The following is a 22,465-nucleotide window of genomic DNA, read 5'->3' as shown; positions in this document are numbered from 1 at the left end:
CTGGATTCCTTAGATGAAAATGCACAAGCCATCATCGATCTCAGGCAGAGAAGAGCAGCACAACGAAGGGGACAATTAGCCAGGTATTTCCAGCCCTAAATAGGCAACAGCTGGGTTTGGGTGTGGTTCTCCCCAGAAAGGCTGAAAAGGCAGACCCACCCTTCCTGTATTGTGGAGTATTATCTTTGGGAGTCCTGGGACCTGGCTGTGATCTTTGGCGTCTCTGATTCTGGCTTGTGGCCTTGAAGGCTGAACCCTTGGGGGGAAAGGTGTGGGTCTTATTCTCTACAGTGGTGTGGGTGCCAGCAAGAAGTCTGCTGTATTGTCTGGCCGTCAGGACTCTGCTGTGAAGCCTCATAGCCTGCCTGTTGGGAAGAACAGGTTTTTCTCTGTGTTTATTTTTCAAACTATAAAGTGCCTTTGCTTTTACCAGCGTGTCTGGCTGTTTTTTCCAGTTGGTGTTGAAGTCTGGGGGCACCCAGACAGAACAGGAGAGGGGCGGCATACAAATCTAATTATTTATTATTATTATTATTATTATTATTATTATTATTATTATTAATTTGACACATTTTTTGTGATACGAACCTAATGGACAGGCTCCATTAGGTTCGTACCTCGAGGAATGCCTGTATTTCTATTTGTCCAGTTTCACCCATCCTGTTCCTTTAATAAAGCATCCAGATCTACCCACAGGGTCTGTTTTATTGGAGGGTAGTTGGGTTTAGTTGCATGTCAAGCTGCATACAAAGTAATGTGTAACGAGGACAGAACAGACCTTATTATTCTAGGAAATTTTTCATCTTTGAGAGTGATGTATGCATGATTCAGAACTTAGGATTTCACCGACACTCACTGAGTTGTCCTGCTCACCACTTTTTAGCTAATTACAACATGATTCTTAACAGAAGTTAGGCTGTATAAAGGTGAAGAGGATATCCGTCAGAGGCGACTCCTCTGTGTTCAGGGAGCTAGGTTAAACAAACCTGGGAGAGACATAAAACTACACAGCAGAACAGAAAAATAGGCAGGAAGAACAAGTTACAGAAAAGTTTTTAAACCTTGGTTGAAACCCGAGTAAGCTTTTCAATCTAACTGCAACTTTCAACTATTAAATTTGTTTGCTTATTATTTAGTTAAATTACTCTCATAATTTGCTTGTTTCTCCTATCCACTTTCTATCTTGTCTTCCCTCGCATCTCCTTTATTCAGCCATGCTACACATAATTCTTTTTTCTTTTCTAGATTATCATTCTCGCTTCTTACAGGTCGAATCCCTTCTGGCTTACCTCTATCACCCCAAAATATCTTGGAGAAGCAAGAAAGCACCTGGACCAACCTGAGCAACCATACTGGGATTCATCAAACCCTTTATAATGAAATAAACAGAACAAAATGTTCCAACCACAAGACCTGAAGTTCCTAAGGGTTTGAAGAGATTATATGGAGGTGACAAGACAGGGTGGGGTGGGGTGGAGAGAGATTTAGCTAGTGAAAGAATGCAGATGGAAATAAAGAAGGGGTTGAAAAAGAACTGAGTTAGCCTCTCAGCTCTTTTCAGTCTCTTTATTGTCCAGCTTGACCCAGAACTAATATCGACAGCTGCAAACCAACATGAGCCTCTCACACCTTGAAATAAGCCCCCTCCAAATCCTTTCACAAATCTTGTTTTTATGAATATGTAAAGCAACTAGAGAGTTTAATACATGGCTAGAACAAAACCACACAACTGATATTGAATTAAGGTAAACATAGAGATTTCCCTCGGACGTATACACTAGTCATTTCCAGCTCAAAGAATGGTGCTAATCTCCATTTCAAACCCAAAGAGCCAGCGCTGTCCAAAGACGTCTCTGTGGTCAGGTGGCCGGCATAACTAAACGCCTAACGCTGTTACTTTCCCACCAAAGGTGGTCCCTGTTTTCCTCCTTGCATTTTTACATGTTTTCAGACTGCTAGGTGGACAGAAGCTGGACAAAGTAACAGAGTATTTAATTATCTTTACTTAACTTCTTAACTTCATTTCTCATTCAAATGTATCTTTGTTTTGGGCATTCTCCAGTCGAGGAATCATGTTATGGTAAAAAAGACTATGGAGTGTGCTGGAGTACTTTCTCAACATTCCATGCATTTATATGGCTCCTTCCCTGTGGATACTTTGATGGCGTGAAAGATTACGGCTTATTGAGAAGCTTTTTCCACACTCCATGCATTTATATGGCTTCTCCCCTGTGTGGATCCTTTGATGGGTTGTAAGATCACTGCTTGTTCTGAAGTCCTTTCCACACTCCATGCATTTACATGGCTTCTCCCTTGTGTGGATCCTTTGATGGCATATAAGGTGGTTGCTTCTTCTGAAGCTCTTTCCACACTCCATGCATTTATATGGCTTCTCCCCAGTATGGATCCTTTGATGGGTTGTAAGATCACTGCTTGTTCTGAAGTCCTTTCCACACTCCATGCATTTACATGGCTTCTCCTTTGTGTGGATCCTTTGATGGCATATAAGGTGGTTGCTTCTTCTGAAGCTCTTTCCACACTCCATGCATTTATATGGCTTCTCCCCAGTATGGATCCTTTGATGGGATGTAAGGTCACCGCTTGTTCTGAAATTCTTTCCACACTCCATGCATTTATATGGCTTCTCCCCAGTATGGATCGTTCTATGGTGTGTAAGATTACGGCTTATTGAGAAGCTCTTTCCACACTCCATGCATTTATATGGCTTCTCCCCAGTATGGATCCTTTGATGGGATGTAAAATTACTGCTTGTTCTGAAATTCTTTCCACACACCATGCATTTATATGGCTTCTTCCCTGTGTGGGTCCTTTGATGGCATATAAGTTGGTTGTTTCTTCTGAAGCTCTTTCCACACTCCATGCATTTATATGGCTTCTCCCCAGTATGGATCCTTTGATGGGATGTAAGATCACCGCTTGTTCTGAAATTCTTTCCACACTCCATGCATTTATATGGCTTCTCCCCTGTGTGGATCCTTTGATGGCATATAAGTTGGTTGCTTCTTCTGAAGCTCTTTCCACACTCCATGCATTTATATGGCTTCTCCGCTGTGTGGATCCTTTTATTCTTTCCATGTTGATTGCATTTATTTGATGTCTCATCAATGTGAAAACCTTTTTGTGATTCAAGAGATTCATTTTCTTCAGAAAGTGTGAATATGCAATTTTTCTCTTTGCCTTTGCATAGATTGGCTCTTTCTTTGGCTTGTGATGGACAGGGTCCATTGACATGTAATGGCTCTTTGACGTGTCTTGCGCCTTTCCCAATATATTTCTTCCTTCGTTTTCCTCGTTGATCAGTAAATTCCTGCATCTGAGCAACAATCGAAAATGAGCTTTCCTTTTTCAAGTTGTTTGACAGATTTCTTTCCTGCCTTTGGGATTCTGTTTGAATTGCAAGTTTCTTCCTTACGACTCCTTGTCCAAACGCTTTGATTGGTTCTCCAGAGAGTTTATTGTAATTCTCATTATCACCTTCAAAAAGAAAGAAAAATGAAAATGAGAGAAAGGTTGGGGGAAAAGATCACTCTGTCAGAAGTCATTTTAATTGCATTTAGGTATTGTGCCAAATTCTATATATACTCCATTTTTGCATCCTTATAGTGGCATGGTATAGAAATTATAATATCTCTATGTATGACGTGTAAAATCTTGAAACAGACATTAAATCAAAAAGGTTGAATGATATGGAAGCACATCGGCCAAAATAGTTGAAATCTGCATGATGGAGTTTGCCATTCCCTCCAACTAAGAAATTACTTTGTCTCTAAAATGTTAAAATATAAATATAAAAACAAATTGAATAGTACAGTGTTCCCTCGATTTTCGCGGGGGATGCGTTCCGAGACCGCCCGCGAAAGTTGAATTTCCGCGAAGTAGAGATGCGGAAGTAAATACACTATTTTTGGCTATGAACAGTATCACAAGCCTTCCTTTTAAACCCCTAAATTGCAATTTCCCATTCCCTTAGCAACCATTTAGATTATTACTCACCATGTTTCTTTATCAAAGTTTATTAAAAATATATTTATTAAAGGTGGACGAAAGTTTGGTGATGACATATGAGGTCATCGGGGCGGGGAAAACCATGGTATAGGAGGAAAAAATACAAAGTATTTTTTAATTAATATTCTTGAAAAACCGTGGTATAGACTTTTCGCAAAGTTCGAACACGCGAAAATCGAGGGAACACTGTACAGTGGTACCTCAAGATGCGAACCTAATTGGTTCCAGGGGGAGGTTCGTAAGACGAAAGGTTCGTAAGACGAAACATTGTTTCCCATAGGAAACAATGTAAAGTCAATTAATCCATGCAACAACAAAAAAAACCCCGCAAAAAAACGCTGCCGCCCGGCTGTCACCTTTTAAAACAGCCCGGGGGCTTCTCAGCGACCTCCCGAACGCCAGCTCCTCCTCCTCTTCTCGCTTCTCTACAAAATGACAGCTGGGCGGCGGGGCTTCTCAGCGAAAGTTCGGGTTTGGGAGGCCGCTTTGAGTTTTTGGCTGGGGGGGGAGGCAGGAGGTCCCGCCTGACACCCCCCCACCCCTTCCCCCCCAGCCACAAACCCAAAGGTCCCCACCACAGCATCCGCTGCAGGAGACTTAGCCTCCCGATCCTCCCCGCCCCTCACCCGTGGCCTCCTGAGCGCTTTTGCCCAATTGGAAACGAAGCGCTGGGGTGGGGGGTGTCCTGACAACTCCCACCCCAGTGCTTTGCCTCCCGCCGGGCAAGAGCGCTCTTCTGCCGGCGAGGGGCGGGGGCGAGGGTGCCTCTTGCGGCGGAGACATTTGGGGTTTTGGCTGGGGGAAAGGCAGGAGGTCCGGCGCTTCGCCTGCCCTCCCAGCCAAAAGGCAAAGCCGCGCAGCTCCACAGCTGTCAAAGGAGGCTTAACCCCGCCCCTCTGTCCCACCCATCGCCCGTGGTTGGCAGAAGAGTGGGGGCAGGCAGGAGGCAGTTCTTCGGCGGCTGTGGAGCTGCGTGGCTTTGCCTTTTGGCTGGGAGGCAGGTGAAGCGCTGGACCGCCTGCCTTTCCCCCAGCCACATTCGCCTTCCTCCACCGCCAGCGGCATCCAGCTCCTCCTCTTCTCGCTTCTTTACAAGATGACAGCTGGGCGGCGGCACGGAGGCTGGAGGCGGCGGGTGTGTGTGGAAGAGGTCCGCAGGAGAACTGGGGGGAGCTGCCTGCAGCACCTGCCTGCAGCAAAGGCACCCGCCGCCACCACCTTTGCCTTTCTCCGCCACCACCAGCATCCAGCTCCTCCTCCGCTTCTCGCTTCTCTACAAAATGACAGCCGAGGGGTGGAATATGGGAGGAGGACGGAGGAGCTAAATGGCCAGAGAAAGGGATCAATGTAAAAGCGCCGCTGGGCTGGGAACATCTTTGGCCACTTAGGAAGGTTCTCCTGCCCCCCCAACCGAAAACCCAAAGGGGGTCTGCTGCTGCCCGCTTGAGCCATGAGGCATGCTGGGAAGCCCCGCAGCCCGGCTGTCACTTTTTAAAACAGCCGGGAGTTTTCCGAGCAGCCTCCGAGAACCGAGAACCCAAACGCCAAACCCTCCACGCACTTTGCCCTGAATGCCTCCTGGCTCACGCGGGCAGCAGTAGATCCCCTTTGGGTTTTCGGCTCGGGGGGAGGGAGTTAGGAAGGTCCTCCTGCCCCCCCCCGAGCCAAAAACCCAAAGGGGGTTTGCTGCTGCCCATGTGAGCCAGGAGGCATTCAGGGCGAAGTGCGTGGAGCGTTTGGCGTTTGGGTTCTCGGTTCTCGGAGGCTGCTGGGAAAACTCCCGGCTGTTTTAAAAAGTGACAGCCGGGCTGCGGGGCTTCCCAGCAAGCCCACGGTCAGTCAGATGCGGGCAGGAGGAAAGCGAATGCCTCTTTGTTGCGCTGCCGCCAGCATGGCCTGGCTGGCAGCAGAAGATGTAACGGAGGCGTTTTCCTGGAAGGAGTGCCATCCACCACCGAGCTTTTCGTAATCTGTTTCAATTTTCTTCACTCCCCCCCCCCAACATTCCCCGCCAAGCCCCACCTTGCTTCGCTTGAATGGTCGGAGGACACGACATTCACCGCCTCCCGTGCTTCCTTCGGCTTTGCGATTGGGCAGAGCGGCGGGAGGCGCGTCCATAGGCTTGGCTGGGTCGGCGCAGCACCCGCCCCCTTCGCCAACCCTTTGGCGGTCACAGGTGGGTTTAGGCTGCCTCGTCACCGACTCCCCCTCCCCAGAATCTCTCCCCCTCCCTGCCCGGGAGGCTGGGCTGGGAGGGGCGGGAAAAAGAGAAAGAAGGCGGCGTTCCCCGCCTGGTCACGATGGTCCCTTCCTTACCGCTCATGTTGGCTGACGGGGAAGGTTAACCTAAATGGTGGCGGAGGGGTGGGCGGGGCGGGGGCAGCGAAGTCGGTGATGAGGCAGCCTAACCCCACCGGTGACCGCTGTATGATTTTGTATGATTTTAGGGGTATTTTTGGGGGGGGGGGTGTTAGTTTTGGCCGGGCAAAAAAAGTCTCAGTTGTAATGTTCGGGTCGTAAAAAAAAGGTTTATTTTAGGTACTTAAATTTGGTCTTTTTGGAAACTTTTTCACTGGGATACTAATTTGAACCTTTCTGAACACAATGAAAGTGAAATTGAGAGGAAAAACTAATGCTTATTTGTTTATTTCATTAGTAAAAGCCCGCCCCTAGCATTTTTGTGCATTTTTGTTCATTTTTATCTAGTTCAGAATGACACTTCAAACCTCCCCCCCCCCCGACGACTGTGTGCAATCATTTTCACTTTACATTTTTTTTAGCCTGCCAGTTCCAACTTTTTTGAAAACCTTTTTACTGGGATACTAATTTGAACTTTTCTGAACATAATGATATGAAAATTGAACTGAAAAAATTGATGCTAATTTGATTATTTTGCTCATAAAAGACCCCCCCCCCTCCGCTGTGTGCAATTATTTCAATATATATATATGTCAGGCTCCCAAATCAAAATATTATTAAAACATTTTGCATTGAAATACTAGGTTGAACATTTCTGAACATAATGATATGAAAATTGAACTGAAAAAATTGATGCTTATTTATTTATTTTGCTCAGAGGTAGGGCCTCCCACCCCCACGGCTGTGTGCAATCTGTTTCACTTTACTTTTTTTTTTAGGCTCCAAATCCAAAATATTTTTAATACCGTAGGCATTGATTTACTAAATTGGACATTGCTGATCATCAGAAAAATATTCCCCACGGTTTCAAATTGGTGCTTATATTTTTGTTTCACTCAGAAAGCCCAAACCATGTTTTTGCTGTGTGCAATCATTGCCACTTTATTTTATTTTTTTTAGACTGCCACTTCTGAACATAATGATATGAAAATTGAACTGAAAAACTGATGCTTATTTGCTTATTTTGCTCAGAAAAGCCCCAGCCCACCATGATTTGGAGCACTTTTTTCAGTTTATTTTTTTTTTAGGCTACAACTCTCAAAAGAAAATCCCCCCTTTGGTATTGATATAATAAATTAAACATTCCTGATCATAAGAAAAATAGAAATGAACTGAAAAAAATGATGCTTATTTGTTTATTTATCTGACTGGAGACTAGGAAACCCTTACCAAGAGAGGCCACATTCCTATAATTCTCCAGCATGACTTCCCGATGCAGAGCTTTTTGGTGAGGATCCAGCTGAGACCACTCCTCCTCTGAGAAATAAACAGCCACCTCCTCAAAGAGCAGAAGACCCTCCTGAAAGGGGAGAAAAAGTACAAAACAGAATGAGGACGGACTGCTGGATATTTCCTATTAATTAGATATTCCCAAAGCAAACATACACACTAAGAAAAGTGGCTATCTTGAACAGTGTTCCCTCTAATTTTTGGGGGGAGTGGGCGGAAAAGTATAGTGTCTGAGCGGCAGTCCCTTCGAGACTGGGCGGCACAGAAATAATAAACAAACAAACAAACAAACAAACAAACAAATAAATAAAAAACCCACCCTGTTTTGCCTCAGAGAATTTCAAAATAAAATACTGTACTGTGTGTCTATAACAGTGAGCTCATAATAGGGCAACTCTATCAATATCAAAATGCCACTTAAATAGTTGAGCTAGTTTCAAACTAGATTTTGATTTTCTTTCTCTCTTCCTTACTCCCATTCTTTTTCTTTCTCTTTTCCTTCCTCTCTTTTTTCTATCTGTTTCTCTCTCTTCCTCTCTTCCTCTCTCTCTCCTTCCCTCTCACTCTTTCCCTCTCAGCTTCTGGGCAGGTTTGGAAAACTCTGAGTTGATGATGATTTTTAAGTGAGCAATTGCTCACTGCTCAGCTTAGAGGGAACTATGATCTTGAATGATTCTGTAGGATTTTCAGTGCCATTTAGGTTAAATAAGCACAGCTTCTTTCTGGATCAATTGAACTTCCAAACAGCCAGCCAGGCAGCCAATCATCATCAAAACATTCTTCCTTCTGGATCTATTAATCCATCCACAATCAAAAGGCCCTCAGTATCTTGAGAAAATCAATGGGCAGGTGGGCTTTGGAAAAACCCCTGATATGTGAAGGGAGGGAGGAGTGGCTACTAGAGCCAAGGAGGCACTTGTGCACCCCCTCCTCAAGAGGCCCTCCCTGGACCCAGTTGTACTTAACAACTACCGTACAGGCTCCAACCTTCCCTTCATGGGGAAGGTTGTTGAGAAGATGGTGTCGCTCCAGCTCCAGTGGTCCTTGGAAGAAGCCGATTATCTAGGCCCTCCACAGTCAGGATTCAGGCCCGACTACAGCATGGAAACTGCTTTGGTCGCGCTGATGGATGATCTCTGGCGGGTCCGGGACAGGGGTTTAGCCTCTGGCATGGTGCTTCTTGACCTCTCAGTGGCTTTCGATGCCATCGACCATGGTATCCTTCTGCGATGGCTGGAGGGGTTGGGAGTGGGAGGCACTCTTCTGCAGTGGTTCTGCTCCTACCTCTCTGGCCGATCACAGTCGGTGTTAGTGGGGGGTTAGAGGTGGACCTCGAGGTTTCTCCCTTGTGGGGTGTCTCAGGGGTCAGTCCTCTCCTCCCTACTATTTAATATCTACATGAAACTGCTGGGTGAGATCATCCAAGGGCATGGGGTGAGATGCCATCAGTATGCTGATGACACCCAATTGTACATCTCCATCCCATGTCCAGTCGGCAAAGCAGTAGAAGTGATGAGCCGGTGCCTGGAGGTTGTTAGGGTCTGGATGGGTGTCAACAGGCTCAAACTCAACCCTGACAAGACAAGAGTGGCTGTGGGTTTTGCCTCCCAAGGACACTTCCATCTGTCCGTCCATTTCCCTGGGGCAGGTGAATTATTGACCGCCTCAGAGAGGGTCCGCAACTTGGGCATCCTCCTCAATCCACAGCTAACATTAGAACATCACCTTTCAGCTGTGGAAAGGATGGCGTTTGCCCAGGTTCGCCTGGTGCACTAGTTGCGGCCCTATTTGGACAGGGAGTCTCTGCTCACAGTCACTCATGCCCTCATCACCTCGCGGTTGGATTACTGCAACGCTCTCTACATGAGGCTACATCTGAAGAGTGTTCGGAAACTTCAGAGCATGCAGAATGCGGCCACACAAGCAATCATGGGCCTTCCTAGATATGCCCATGTCTCGTCAATACTCCGCGGCTTGCACTGGGTGCTGATTAGTTTCTGGACACAATTCAAAGTGTTGGTAATGACCTATAAAGACCTACATGGCATCAGACTAGAATACCTATGGGGCCATCTTCTGGCACACGAATCCCAGTGGCCAATTAGGTCCCACAGAGTTGGCCTTCTCCAGGTCCCGTTAACTAAACAATGTCATCTGGTAGGACCTAGGGAAAGAGCCTTCTCTGTGGCAGCCCTGGCCCTCTGGAATCAACTCCCCCTGGAGATTCAAATTGCCCCCACGCTCCTCGCCCATTTATGTCGCCAGGCATGTGGGGACTAATCTACCCCCTTTTGACTTGTAGCATTTGAGTGTGGTGTGATTGTGTAGCATTGATTGTTTTTAGTACTACAGTGTTCCCTCGATTTTCGTGGGGGATGCATTCTGAGACTGCCAGCGAAAGTCGAATTTCCGCAAAGTAGAGATGCTTCCTTTCTTCCTCCCCCCTCCCTCCTCCATTCCTGGCAGAACGCGCAGGGGCAACGGGGCAGCAATCTGGGGGCTTTGCTGTGCTCTAGGGCACAGATGGTGGTGACAGAGGCTGGAGAGGAGGCCACACAGCTCACGTACCTGCTACTGCTGCCGCCACCGTTTTTGCCACTGCTGGGCCCCTCAGCTGTTTGGCAGCCCACGTATCTTCTGTCGGCCGCAGTGGCGGCAGGAGACGCAATCTGGGCAGCGGCGGCCGACACGTGGGCCGCCAAACAGCTGAGAGGCCCGGGGATTGCAAAATCGGTGGCAGTAAGGCTTGGCTTTAAGCCTTATGAGGGCAGTTGGGGGGGGAATCCCACTAGTCACCAGCCGGAAAAGCCCTAAATTTAAAGGGCATCAATCCTGCCCATTCACACCAAGCCGACATTTCTCGTGGCTGCCTTCTCAAGAGAAATGGCATTGGCAGCAGAGAGGCACTCCTTTTCTAAACCCCTCCAGATGAGGTGGCACCTGGGTCCCGGGCTGAAGAGAGGAAGAAAAGGGTGGGCGGGGGGGTCGCTCGGCCTGAAATAAAGTAGACCAGACAAGCACTTTGGTAGACGGTTCCTTTATTAGCTCTTTTTGGAAGTGACTCAGCGGGGAACGCGTCTGAGCTGTCAGTGTCAAATACAGCTCTATTTATACTCTTTGAGGCTCGCGCCTAAAAGGAACTGTCATGCGTCTTGGCCAATCAGACGCGACCTTGTTATATTTACATTCTCTGCCCGGAGACAGCATTTTTTCAGTATTTCTTTACACAGACTTAACACCCCTCCCTCCTTAGTCTAGTAATAACTGTCAATCAGTGAGCCATGTGATGTAATCCTCCAATCTGCTTGGCCTGCGTGCAACTCGCTCAGACCTGCGCAGATCATTCGCGTCTGGGATTTCTACGGTGGAGGATGACTCGCTGTTGTCTCCTGAGCGCGGCTGGGCCCGAGTTGGGGCTCCGGCCTGCGGAGAAGGATACGTTGGTGTCGCACCAATTCTTGAAGAGGAGGACGGCTCGGAGTCGCTGGGGGATGCTTCTGGCCGTGGTGAGTCCATTTGTAATTCGAAAATTTCAGGCTGTGTGTGAGAGTCTGCTTGGGGGGAAGAAGTTTCGTTAGCGGCCTGTTCGTTGTTAGATGCTATACGCCCCCGCAAATGATCAATGTGCCGCTTCCATGTGCGGCCATCCTCTAGTTGTATAACATATGTTTTTGGAGCGGTCTGTTGAATTATTTTTCCCTTGAGCCAATTCAAACCCCCATCAAAATTTTTAGCAAATACATTTTGTCCAAGGTAAAAACTTCTTTCAGGTGTTATACATATTACATCATTGTATTTATTTGTACAATAGCGAGGGTGCAACCTGTCCAGGGGGGACCTTATTTTTCGACCCATTAGAATTTCTGCAGGGCTTTTATTTGTGATTGAATTGGGGGTGATATGTTGCATTAGTAGAAATTGATCTAAATTGTGTTGTGTTTCCCCTGGGCCTGCCCTGCGCAGTGCTTCCTTGGCTACACGAACATAACGTTCTGCCAGACCATTAACCCATGGCGAGTAAGGGGATGTGAGGGCGTGTCTGATTCCCAAATTGCTTAAAAAACATTCAAATTGTCTGGCAGTCAATTGTGGCCTGTTATCAGAGACCAGAATGTCTGGGCACCCATGAGTAGCAAATAAATGGTACAAAGCTTTTATAGTGGCACAAGTGGTGATGTTTTGCATAGCTATTATTTCCACCCATCTGGAGAAAGCGTCTACTACAATTAAGAAGTTCTGAGAGCCAATGGGGCCTGCGAAATCGATGTGTATGCGTGACCATGGCCCAGTGGGTTTCTCCCATTCTACTGGTGTTGTTTTAGGGGGTTTGGGACGTGACTCCTGGCAAGGGTCACAGTTTGCTACCCACTGTTCGATGTCGGTGTCTAGGCCTGGCCACCACAAGTGTCCCCTGGCCAAACCCTTCATTCTAACGATGCCTGGATGGCCCACATGCAACATAAGGAGCACCTTTTGTTTTAGACTGTTAGGAATGACCACCCTGTCACCCCATAAGACACAACCCTTCATGTAGGACAATTCCAACCTCTTTGATTTAAAGTCTGTTAGCCCTGCTTCCTCAGGGTCTCCCAACCATCCCTTTTGTATACAATTGATAACTCTTAGCAAAATTGGATCCTTCTTAGTGTGTTCTGCTACCTCTTTGGCTGTAGTCAGAGGGTTTTCTTCAAAGTCCAACAGTAATATGTCCTCTGACGGGGTTGGGTCTTTAACTAATTCTGGCATGGGGCATCTGCTTAGGCCATCTGCATGGTTTATTAATTTTTCCCCCTTGTGGGTCAATTCATATTGATATCCTGATAGGAATAATGCCCATCTAATTAATCTGGGGGACATGAAAGGAGGAGTTGGCTTGTTAGAAGCCAGCAGGCCTAATAAGGGCTTGTGATCTGTGATCAATTCAAAACTTCTCCCGCACAGATAGTTGTGAAATTTCTTTACGCTAGTTACTAGAGCCAATGCTTCTTTGTCCAGTTGGCTATAATTTCTTTCAGCCATGGACAGTGTCCTAGAGAAAAAAGCGATTGGGGCTTCTGTTTTGTTAGGCATTATATGAGCCAATACCCCGCCTACCCCATAAGCCGAAGCGTCACACGTAAGCCTTATGGGCAATACTGAGCTATATTGAACCACTACGCTTTTAGAGGTCAATAATTGTTTTATTTTACGAAAAGCTTCGCGCTCAGGTGTGCCCCAGGTCCAGGGAATTCCCTTCTGCAGCAGTCGGTGTAGGGGTTCTGCTGCCGTTGCCTTCTGTTTTAGAAAAATAGAATAAAAATTAAGAAGGCCCAGAAATGCTTGCAGTTCTATCTTATTGCTTGTTTCGGGTGCTTCTGTTATGGCTTTTAATTTGTCTGTTGTGGGGTGGATTCCATCACTATCTATCCTGTATCCTAGGAATTCTATGCTTTTGGCTCCCCAGACACATTTTTCTGACTTGACTCTCAAACCCCGGGATTGTAGCCTGGACAAAACTTCCCTGATTCTTTGGTTTAATTGAGACTGGGTTTCCCCTGAAATAAGGATATCATCAAAGTAGGGGGTAGTTCCCTTGATGCCTGCTAATAAGCGCTCCATGAGGCTTTGGAAAATGCCTGGGGCTATACTGACTCCAAATTGTAACCGGGTGCATCTGAAAGCACCCCTGTGGGTCACTATGGTTTGTGCCAGAGATGTGGCCTCATCGACCGGAAGCTGCTGGTATGCTTGTGCGAGGTCGATCTTAGAAAAGACCCTCCCCTCCCCTAATGAATGCAGGAGTTGTTGGACTACAGGGATTGGATAAGGGTGGTGTTGGAGGGCTTTGTTTAGTGTCGCTTTGTAATCCGCACAGACCCTTAAAGAGCCATCAGGTTTAAGTGGTGTGACTATGGGGGTTTCCCATGGCCCTTGTTCCACTGGGACTAGAATGCCCTGAGCTATGAGTTTATCCAGTTGGATGTCCAACTTAGGGAGAAGCGGTAAAGGTACTCTGCGAGGCTTGAGTCTGACTGGGGGAACCTTGGGGTCTAGAGAAAAAGAGATAGGGGGCCCATTATAAGTGCCCAATGTAGGGCTAAAAACCTCTGGAAATTCTTGCACAAAGTTAGGAATATCATCATCAGCATTAATGTTACAGATTCCCGAAATTTCAATACCTAGAGGAGACATCCAAGTTAACCCAAGGAGGGAGTGTTTAGCTCCCTCAACCACAATCAATGGAAGAGAACATTTATATTTCTTAAATTGGACAGGCACATCCACTTTCCCTAAGACAGGTATAACATTTCCCTGAAAATCTCTAATTACCAGAGTTGTCTGAGCTAAATCAGATTTAAGAAAATTAGGCATATACATTTTAAATTTGTCCCAAGGCATAATAGAATATTTTGACCCTGTGTCCAATTCCAGATTACAAGGTTTGCCATTTAGGAACAACGAAATAACAATTTAGTTCCCTTTTTCCGTGTTTGCGCAATTTACGTAAAGTTGTGCGTTACCTCGTGAGTAGTCACGGTTAACGGTGGAGTAGTTTCTTCGGTTGAAGCCTCTGGAGAATTTGTTGTCACGCGGTTGTTGTGCCTGGTTGGTGTACCTCTGAGGGCGAGGTGCAGAGAAAGACTCCTCGGGTAGGGGGGCTCTGCATGCCTCGGCAATGTGCCCGTGCCGGTTGCAGCGGCGGCAAATGGCGTCCCGGAACGGGCAGCGTTGTCGTGGGTGGTTCCCTCGGCAGCCGGGGCAAGGGTTGGATGGTCGTGGGTATCTGGGTTGTCTGGCTGGGTCAGTTGGAAGCAGGAGACAGTTGTCGTCGTCAGCGGCTGCTGGGCTGAGGTCATCCGGTGCCTCGGTGTGGGAAACAGCTATGGAGAGTTTTGAAACGGTTTCTTTTTTGTCGTGTTCTTTTAGTTCTTTTGCGGCCGCGTCAGCGACCTCGGCAGTTTGAGCCAACTTAATGACAGATTGAAGTGTTGGCTCGTCCTCGGTTAGGAGTTTATTTCGGACAGTGGCGTTCTTCATTCCGAAAATAATAGCGTCGGTGAGGCGAGCTTCCGGGCTGTCAAATTTGCACTTTGACAGCACCGTTCGAAGTCGCGTGGCGAATTGGTTTATCGACTCTGAATCACGCTGTGCCATTCTTGAAAATTGGTGTCTGTAGACTACGGCAGGCTTCGTTGGTTTAAAGTGATTTGCGAGTCTTGCTTGTAGGTCGTCCCATGGAACAGATTTAGCCGGGAGTGGGTCGGTTAGAGTTTGAACGAGGTCGAAGAGTTCTGGACCGCAATAATTGAGAAAAATCGCCCGCTTCCTCTCGGCTTCGGCTTCTCCCATTCCTGCCGCTTCGAGGAAGATTTCGAATTTTGCCATGTATGCGTCCCATGATGATTTCTCGGGATCAAAATAGTCGGGAGCCCGGCCGATCTGGAGGTTGCTCATTCTTGACACGTGGATTCTTCGGTTCTCTCGTCGCCAGTGAAATAAAGTAGACCAGACAAGCACTTTGGTAGACGGTTCCTTTATTAGCTCTTTTTGGAAGTGACTCAGCGGGGAACGCGTCTGAGCTGTCAGTGTCAAATACAGCTCTATTTATACTCTTTGAGGCTCGCCCCTAAAAGGAACTGTCATGCGTCTTGGCCAATCAGACGCGACCTTGTTATATTTACATTCTCTGCCCGGAGACAGCATTTTTTCAGTATTTCTTTACACAGACTTAACAAGGCCTGATTTCCCCCATGAAGAAAAAAAAAGCCGCTTGAACCTTCCGCTTCCTCGCCTCGAATTCCTCCAAGCGCTTACTTGCAAAGCGCTGTCTCTATTACATGCCGATGCCCCAGTGGCTCAGCATCCTGAAAGCCTGAACCATCGACCCCCTTTGTTGCTGCGGGTGGGTAGCCGCCCATCCGGATCCAGAGTCTTGCCCATGGCCACCGAGGACTCCTCTCTGAGTGGGGCCGGTGCCGAAAGAAGACAGGTCTGGTGAGGGGCCCGAGCCTTGGCGCCTGCTGTCCAAATTGTGCCTCCTACTGCCGCTACGGCCAACAGAAGACACGTGGGCCGCCAAACAGCTGAGGGGCCATGAAGCAGCGAAATCGGCAGCAGCAAAATTGGCGGCAGTGGCTGGCAGTAAGTCTCTTCAAGTGGAGTGTACCAGTGCTCCAAGAATTAAAGGGGAAGGCTGGGGCAGAAGTGGAACTTTTATATAAATACGGCTTTTTACAATACATTTTAGAAAGAAAAAAATACCACGGGTTTTCAAAAATTTTTATTTATTTATTTATTGAAAAACCATGGTATAGGCTTTCCGCAAAAGTCAGACACGCGTAAATCGAGGGACCACAGTAATGGGTTTTAACTTGTTTTTTTAATATTAGATTTGTATTTATTGTATTTTTATTGCTGTTGTGAGCCGCCCCAAATCCTCGGAGAGGGGTGGCATACAAATCTAATAAATTATTATTATTATTATTATTATTATTATTATTATTATTATTAACCCATCAGAAATGTTTCTGTAGATGAAGGGATTCCTTGTAGTGTTTTATGAAATGACTTATGTTGTCCAGAGAAGGAGCAATGCTGCTCATGCCCAATACTTTCATGGAAGTGCTGGGAGAGCTAAACCATCTGTGTGATGTGCCATCAACATCCAGAGACTCTGTCCCTGCTCAGATTGCAAGGAAGCTTCTGGTATTGTCAGCCATTGGCTGGCATGTAAATAAGGAAATGGAGAACGTTTTCTGAGGAAAACATTTCTTAGCCTTTTGCAAAGCTGGATTGTACTGCTGCTCGGAATATAAGCCCTACCCCCAAGATAAGCCAGAATTCAGAGTGTCCTCAGGGAGGGTGGGGCAGTGGGCATGGCCTTCATTGGAGTAGGTGAGTATGTGCGTGGGGCCAGATGGTGCCTGGAAGGAACTGCGGCCTGTGTTTGGGTGTGGGGAGGCCATGGTTCCCATCATGTGTTTTTGCTGGTGCAGAGTGTGTGGTGGAACTGGTGGATCAGTATGGACGGTGGGGGCTGATAATGCAGGGGGTGGCACCAACGCTGCCCCACCACGTTCCTTGCCACATAGCAGCAGCACTGGCAGAGGGGCAGCTGGGGTGGGGGAAGCTGAAGACAAAATGGTAGAAAACACTATCTGTAGTTCTCAGCTAACAACAGTTTTTAGTTTTTAGTGATCAAAGTTATACAACCGCGAAAAAATGACATGCCCATTTTTCACACTTATGACTGTACTACCTGTGCTTATCTACATCCAATGATTTCCTGTTGGAAATGGAAAAGATGAATCTAGTGAATGAATGTTCTTCTCTTACCTGAGTTAGAGGTTCAATCCTGGTTTCTTCTCCCCCAAAACAAAGAGAGAACTTTCTTCTATTCTTCCCTGGGAGGGAGACAGAAATTCAAAAAGCATAATTAGTAAAATGGGAGGAGGGATGCTGTAGAAAAAAGGACACAGAAAAGATGAGAAATTTAGGAATTCTCAAAGGAGTGGAAGGACCTTATATTACCTCCTGAGGTGTCCTGATTTGGATCTCCCTGACAGATCTCCCTGAAAATCTGTTCTTGGAGGAGATTTGATGGATTCTTCTTTCTTTCAGCATCTCTGATTTCCATTGCGAAGGACTTGAAATAGGAGAAAAGAATTAATGGTCATCACAAATCATAAAGTGGTTTCTTTTCTGTGAATACCATTGCAAATCACTCAGTGTCGATCAATTAGGCTGGGAAGTAACAAAGAAATCGCTGTGCGAAATCTTTCTTCTACAATGCATACAAGAACTTTACAAAAATTAGTCACCACATACTGTAGTATGAATGCCAGGAAAGTCTGGTAAGAAGACATCAGCATTTGAATACATTGATCCAAAGCAAAGATTTTGTGTGTATAATATAATGCCAGAACAAGGAGAAGACATGATGTTGAAGAGTTTAAAATTTGTATTAATTTTATAATTTAAAATAATCTTTTATAAAATGATGTATCTTTCTACTAAACACTGATAAATTACCAATAATATATAAAGAAATTTCAAATACAAGTTTGAAATTTAAATGTAAAAAAATGAACTTTTTATCAATTTTGATGGACTTTGCCAAAGCAAAGAAATACAAGGGTAAGATTTATATTTTACTGCAGAAGATTTTCAAATTGTGTATGAAAATCAAACCAAAAACTTTTCTTTTAGGTTTAATACCCAAAGAGATTGAAAAACAATATGTTATATATGTTAAGAGCAGCAAAAATGCTCTATGCATACAAGTTGAAGGATACTTTAATTGCCGCAATGTAGAAGTTGTTAGAAAAACTGATCGGAACTAGCAGTGCTGGCAAAATCAGGTGCTTTAGTTAAAGAAAAGACCACGCTCAACTTTCTTTCTACTTTGGAACCACTGCTCGGTTTTATTCTTAATAAGGAAAAAAATCTTGACTGAGTTTTGCTCATTACGTAAGTTTGTTGTTAAGGAGTTTGCTAGTATATATTAAATATGTAAAAGTAAAACATTGAGTCAGTAATGTTACCATTTTATGTGACTGCAAAAACAAATCAATTATATTCTTTCTTTCCCCTCCCTTTCATCTATACTTCTTTCCTTTCACTTCCTCCCTCCCCCCATTTCCTACTTTTTTCATTTTTCTGTTTTATATCTTGATAATCAGGCCTGTGAATCTGACTTCAATACCAGGAAAGCTCCTTCAACAAGTCATAAAGCAGCATGTGTGCCAGTACTTGGATAGGAATGCAGTAATTAACCAGAGCCAACATGGATTTGTAACAAACAAGTCATGCCAGTCTAATCTAATTTCTTTCTATGATAGAATTACCAAATGGGTTGATCAGGGAAATGCAGTACATGTGGTATATCTTGACTTCAGTAAGGCATTTGACAAAGTATCTCATACCATCCATATTGAAAAAATAGTCAAGTATGGGATTGACAAAAGAACAGTTAGATGGATTCAAAACTGGCTTAGTGATCTCACTCAAAGAGTGGTAATAAATGGTTTCACATCCAATTGGAAGAATGTTTCAAGTGGAGTGCCACAAGCATTTGTCCTAGGCCCAGTGCTATTTACCATATTTGTAAATGATCTAAATGAAGGAAAATTGAAGGGAAACTTATCAAATTTGCTGATGACACAAATCTAGGCAGTGTTGCTAATACTGAACAAGATAGAGATAGGATTCAAAAAGATCTAGACAAGCTTGAACAATGGGCTGAAACTAGCAGAGTGGTATATAAGAGAGAGAAACACCATCCTGGGATGTATCAAGAGAAGCATAGAATCTCACTCATGTGAAGTAATTATTCCTCTCTACAGTACTTTGGTACTGTGTTCAGTTCTGGGGGGGCCCAATTTAAAAAGTACATTGATAAACTAGAGCAAGTTCAAAGGAGAGTTGCGAGGATAGTGAGTGGTCTGGAAACCATGTCCTATGAGGAACGGTTAACGGTTAAAGGATCTAGGGATGTTTAGTCTGCAAAAGAGAAGACTCAGAGGAGACTTGATAGCTGTCTACAAATATCTGAAGGGCTGTCACAGAGCAGAGGGATCAGCATTGTTCTCATTAGCACATGGAAGGACTAGAAACAATAGAATAAAACTGCAAGGGAGTAGATTTAGATTAGATATCGGAAAAAACTTTCTATCAGTAAGGGTGATAAGCCGGTGGAACAGTTTGCCACAGGAGGTGGTGAGCTCGCCTTCACTGGAGGTCTTCAAACAGAGACTGGAAAGTCATCTTTCTGGGATGGTTTAATGAATCCTGCATTGAGCAGGGGGTTGGACCCGATGACCCTGGAGGTCTCTTCCAACTCTATGATTCCATGATTCTAATCTTAATAAAAATATGAAAAGGATACACGAATGTAAATATATTGTTTATTATATTCAATTTTTTCAGGAGTCCCAAGAGGAAGTCTTCTCACCTGCAACTCACCTGCTCCTCCTTCTCCTTCTCCTCCTGGCTCAGGAGAAAGCCTTCCACCAGGGCCACCGCTTGGGAGCTGGTCTCTGCTCCATATATATATTTGTTTTCGTAAATTTATGCGACGTTTCGGTGAAATCACATTCGCCATCATCAGGCTGAAGTTTCCAAGCTTCGTGCTGTTGTAAAATGTAAAATTTTACAACAGCACGAAGCTTGGAAACTTCAGCCTGATGATGGTGAATGTGATTTCACCGAAACGTCGCATAAACATGCAAAATATTACACAGGGCAAAACCCGAATATATATATATATATATATACCCACTAAAACCCTCATTGTGTATTGGACAAAATAAATAAATAAATAAATCTTCTGCCCAGTTCTTGCTGAGATCTTCCCGTGGATTCCACTGAGCACCGGAAGGGCCTTTTCCAGTTTAAATTAATGCAAGGAAAATTGTGCATCTCCAAATGCTTTTTTCATTTATTGGAAGAAATATCTATCTGGTTTGTTTCCAATAAATAAATGGAGGCTGGAGGCTGTTTGGAAAGACTGTTGAAACAGAACAGAGGTGGGATTCACCAGGTTGTCAGCAGTTCTGGGTTGGGGTTTGAGGGGGGGTGTCTCCCACTCCTAAAACTGAACAAACTGAACCTGGATGAGCCACATGTCTCTTGTTTCCTTTCTGGAAGTGACAACCCTCCGCCTCCCTTTCTACGGGAAGGACATCCACCCACCCACACATAATCACCTCCACAGAGACACACCTACTTCCCCCACTTCTGGATCTTCAAGATAAAGGGTTAAAAAGGGAGAGAGTGTCCAGCATCCTAGAAAGGCAAAAACTCAATGATGTCATTTCCTTCTCAACTTGTAAGAGCCTCTCAAAGCTGCAGTCCCCCCCCACCCCGTGGATTTTCTGTGCACGGAAGAGTCTCATGCAAAGAGCGGAGCAATGGGGCCTTTTTCTTTTTTTTTTTTAAGAAAAGCTTTTATTTTTTTTCCAGAATCTCCATATATCCATACATATACCATGACTCATAGAAAGATGTGAAGTTATACGTTTCTATCCAATAAATCAGGCCAATAGCCAGTGATGGGCTACCAAGATTTTTACTACCACACTGTGGGTGTGGCTTATGCATTTTGTTTCAACATCTTTCAGTGCAAATTGGGTGGTCTGGGGTGGAGCTCCAAATTTTGCTACCGGAGCCCATCACTGCCAATAGTCTAATTTAGCACCTTTTATACTTCTGTTTACCAGTTTTTCTTCAATGTTTCATAACATTCCCCTCCATTCCCCTCCCTTCCCTAAAGTGACCAGATTTTAACATTGGTAAAGAGGGACACCATTGACTGGGGTGGGGATTAAAAATTTGGTCTATATGGAGAGAAAAAAGTCTCTTTTTCTCTCTCTTCCTCCCTTTCTATTTTTCTCTCCCCCTCTCTTTCTCTCTCTTCATTACTCTTTTTCTCTCCCTTCTTCCCTATTTCTTTCTCCCTCCTTCCCTCCCTCTCTTTCTTCCTCCCTCCCCTTTCTTTCTCTCTTTCCCTTCCTTCCACGTTCTCCCTCCCTATTTCTTTCTCTCTCTTCCCCTCCTTTCCTCCCTCTCACTATTTCTCTCCTTTCTCTCTTCCTCCCTTTCACTCTCTCTCCTTCCCTCCCTCTCTCTCTTTCTCTTTCCTTCCCTTTCTATTTCTCTCTTTCTCTCTCCTCCCTTCCTCCCTATCTGGCGTGTCCCAACTGTAATTACAGGGTAATTAGTCCAGAAAGACACACACCACAAGATGGAAGGAAAATCCAGAAGTCTATCAACAGAAAAACAGAAACAGCTCCCTTTTTAAAGGTCAAATGGATTTTCTGGTACACACAAGGCCCAGGTTAAATGCAATCCAATTTCTTACCCAATATCTGGGAAATTGAGTCCAATTCTAAAGTCCAGAAAATCCACATACAATCTTGAACAGCAAAAACCACGATCTTGGTGAAACTATGAATCAGCTAAACTGCCATGAGGCTAAACCAGCAGGCTGCTCATTTATCTGCAGCACTAATTACAGCAGCCCCACCCAACCACAGGTGGCCTTACTTATCTCCTGTAATAATCCTTCAGTTGATCTCTCCTCTTTTCCCGGAGGATGTAAAACTATTCAACACCAGGACAACACATCTACTCTCCAAAAAGACCTCGACTTTGTCTCAGATTGGTCTAACATCTGGCAACTTCAAATATCAACCAACAAATGCTCTACCTTCCACATCGGCAAAAAGAATCCAAACCTCATATATAAACTGAATAAACAAAATCTCACAGCCAACCCCCACTCAGTAAAAGACCTTGGAATACTAATATCAAATGACCTAAGTGCTAAAGCCCACTGCAACAATATCGCCAAAAAGGCTTCTAGAGTTGTTAACCTGATCCTACGCAGCTTCTGCTCTGGCAATCTCACACTACTCACCAGAGCCTACAAAACTTTTGCCAGACCCATCCTTGAATAGAGTTCATCTGTCTGGAACCCATACCACATCTCGGACATCAACACCCTAGAAAATGTCCAAAGATACTTCACCAGAAGAGTCCTCCACTCTAAACAGAATACCCTACGAAAGCAGATTATCAATCCTAGGTCTAGAAAGCTTAGAACTACGATGCCTAAAACACGATCTTAGTATTGCCCACAAAATCATATGCTGCAACATCCTGCGTGTCAATGACTACTTCAGCTTCAACCGCAACAACACAAGAGCACGCAACAAATTCAAACTTAATATTAATCACTATCCACGATTGACCTCTCCAGGTTCCTAAGAGGTCAGTAAGGGGCATACATAAGTGCACTAGCCTGCCTTTC

General features: G+C 45.1%; 1 pseudogene; it reads right to left on the bottom strand.

Annotated features, from left to right (window-relative positions):
- Window positions 1-1,565: 1,565 nt before the first annotated feature.
- Window positions 1,566-21,922, bottom strand: LOC139160348 (zinc finger protein 345-like; annotated as a pseudogene).
- Between the last annotated feature and the right edge of the window lie 543 nt (window positions 21,923-22,465).

Source organism: Erythrolamprus reginae, chromosome 2, assembly GCF_031021105.1.
Source record: "Erythrolamprus reginae isolate rEryReg1 chromosome 2, rEryReg1.hap1, whole genome shotgun sequence".
Lineage (NCBI taxonomy): Eukaryota > Metazoa > Chordata > Lepidosauria > Squamata > Dipsadidae > Erythrolamprus > Erythrolamprus reginae.
The sequence above is the reverse complement of the archived record's forward strand: the minus strand, read 5'-3'. Positions and strand labels throughout refer to the sequence as shown.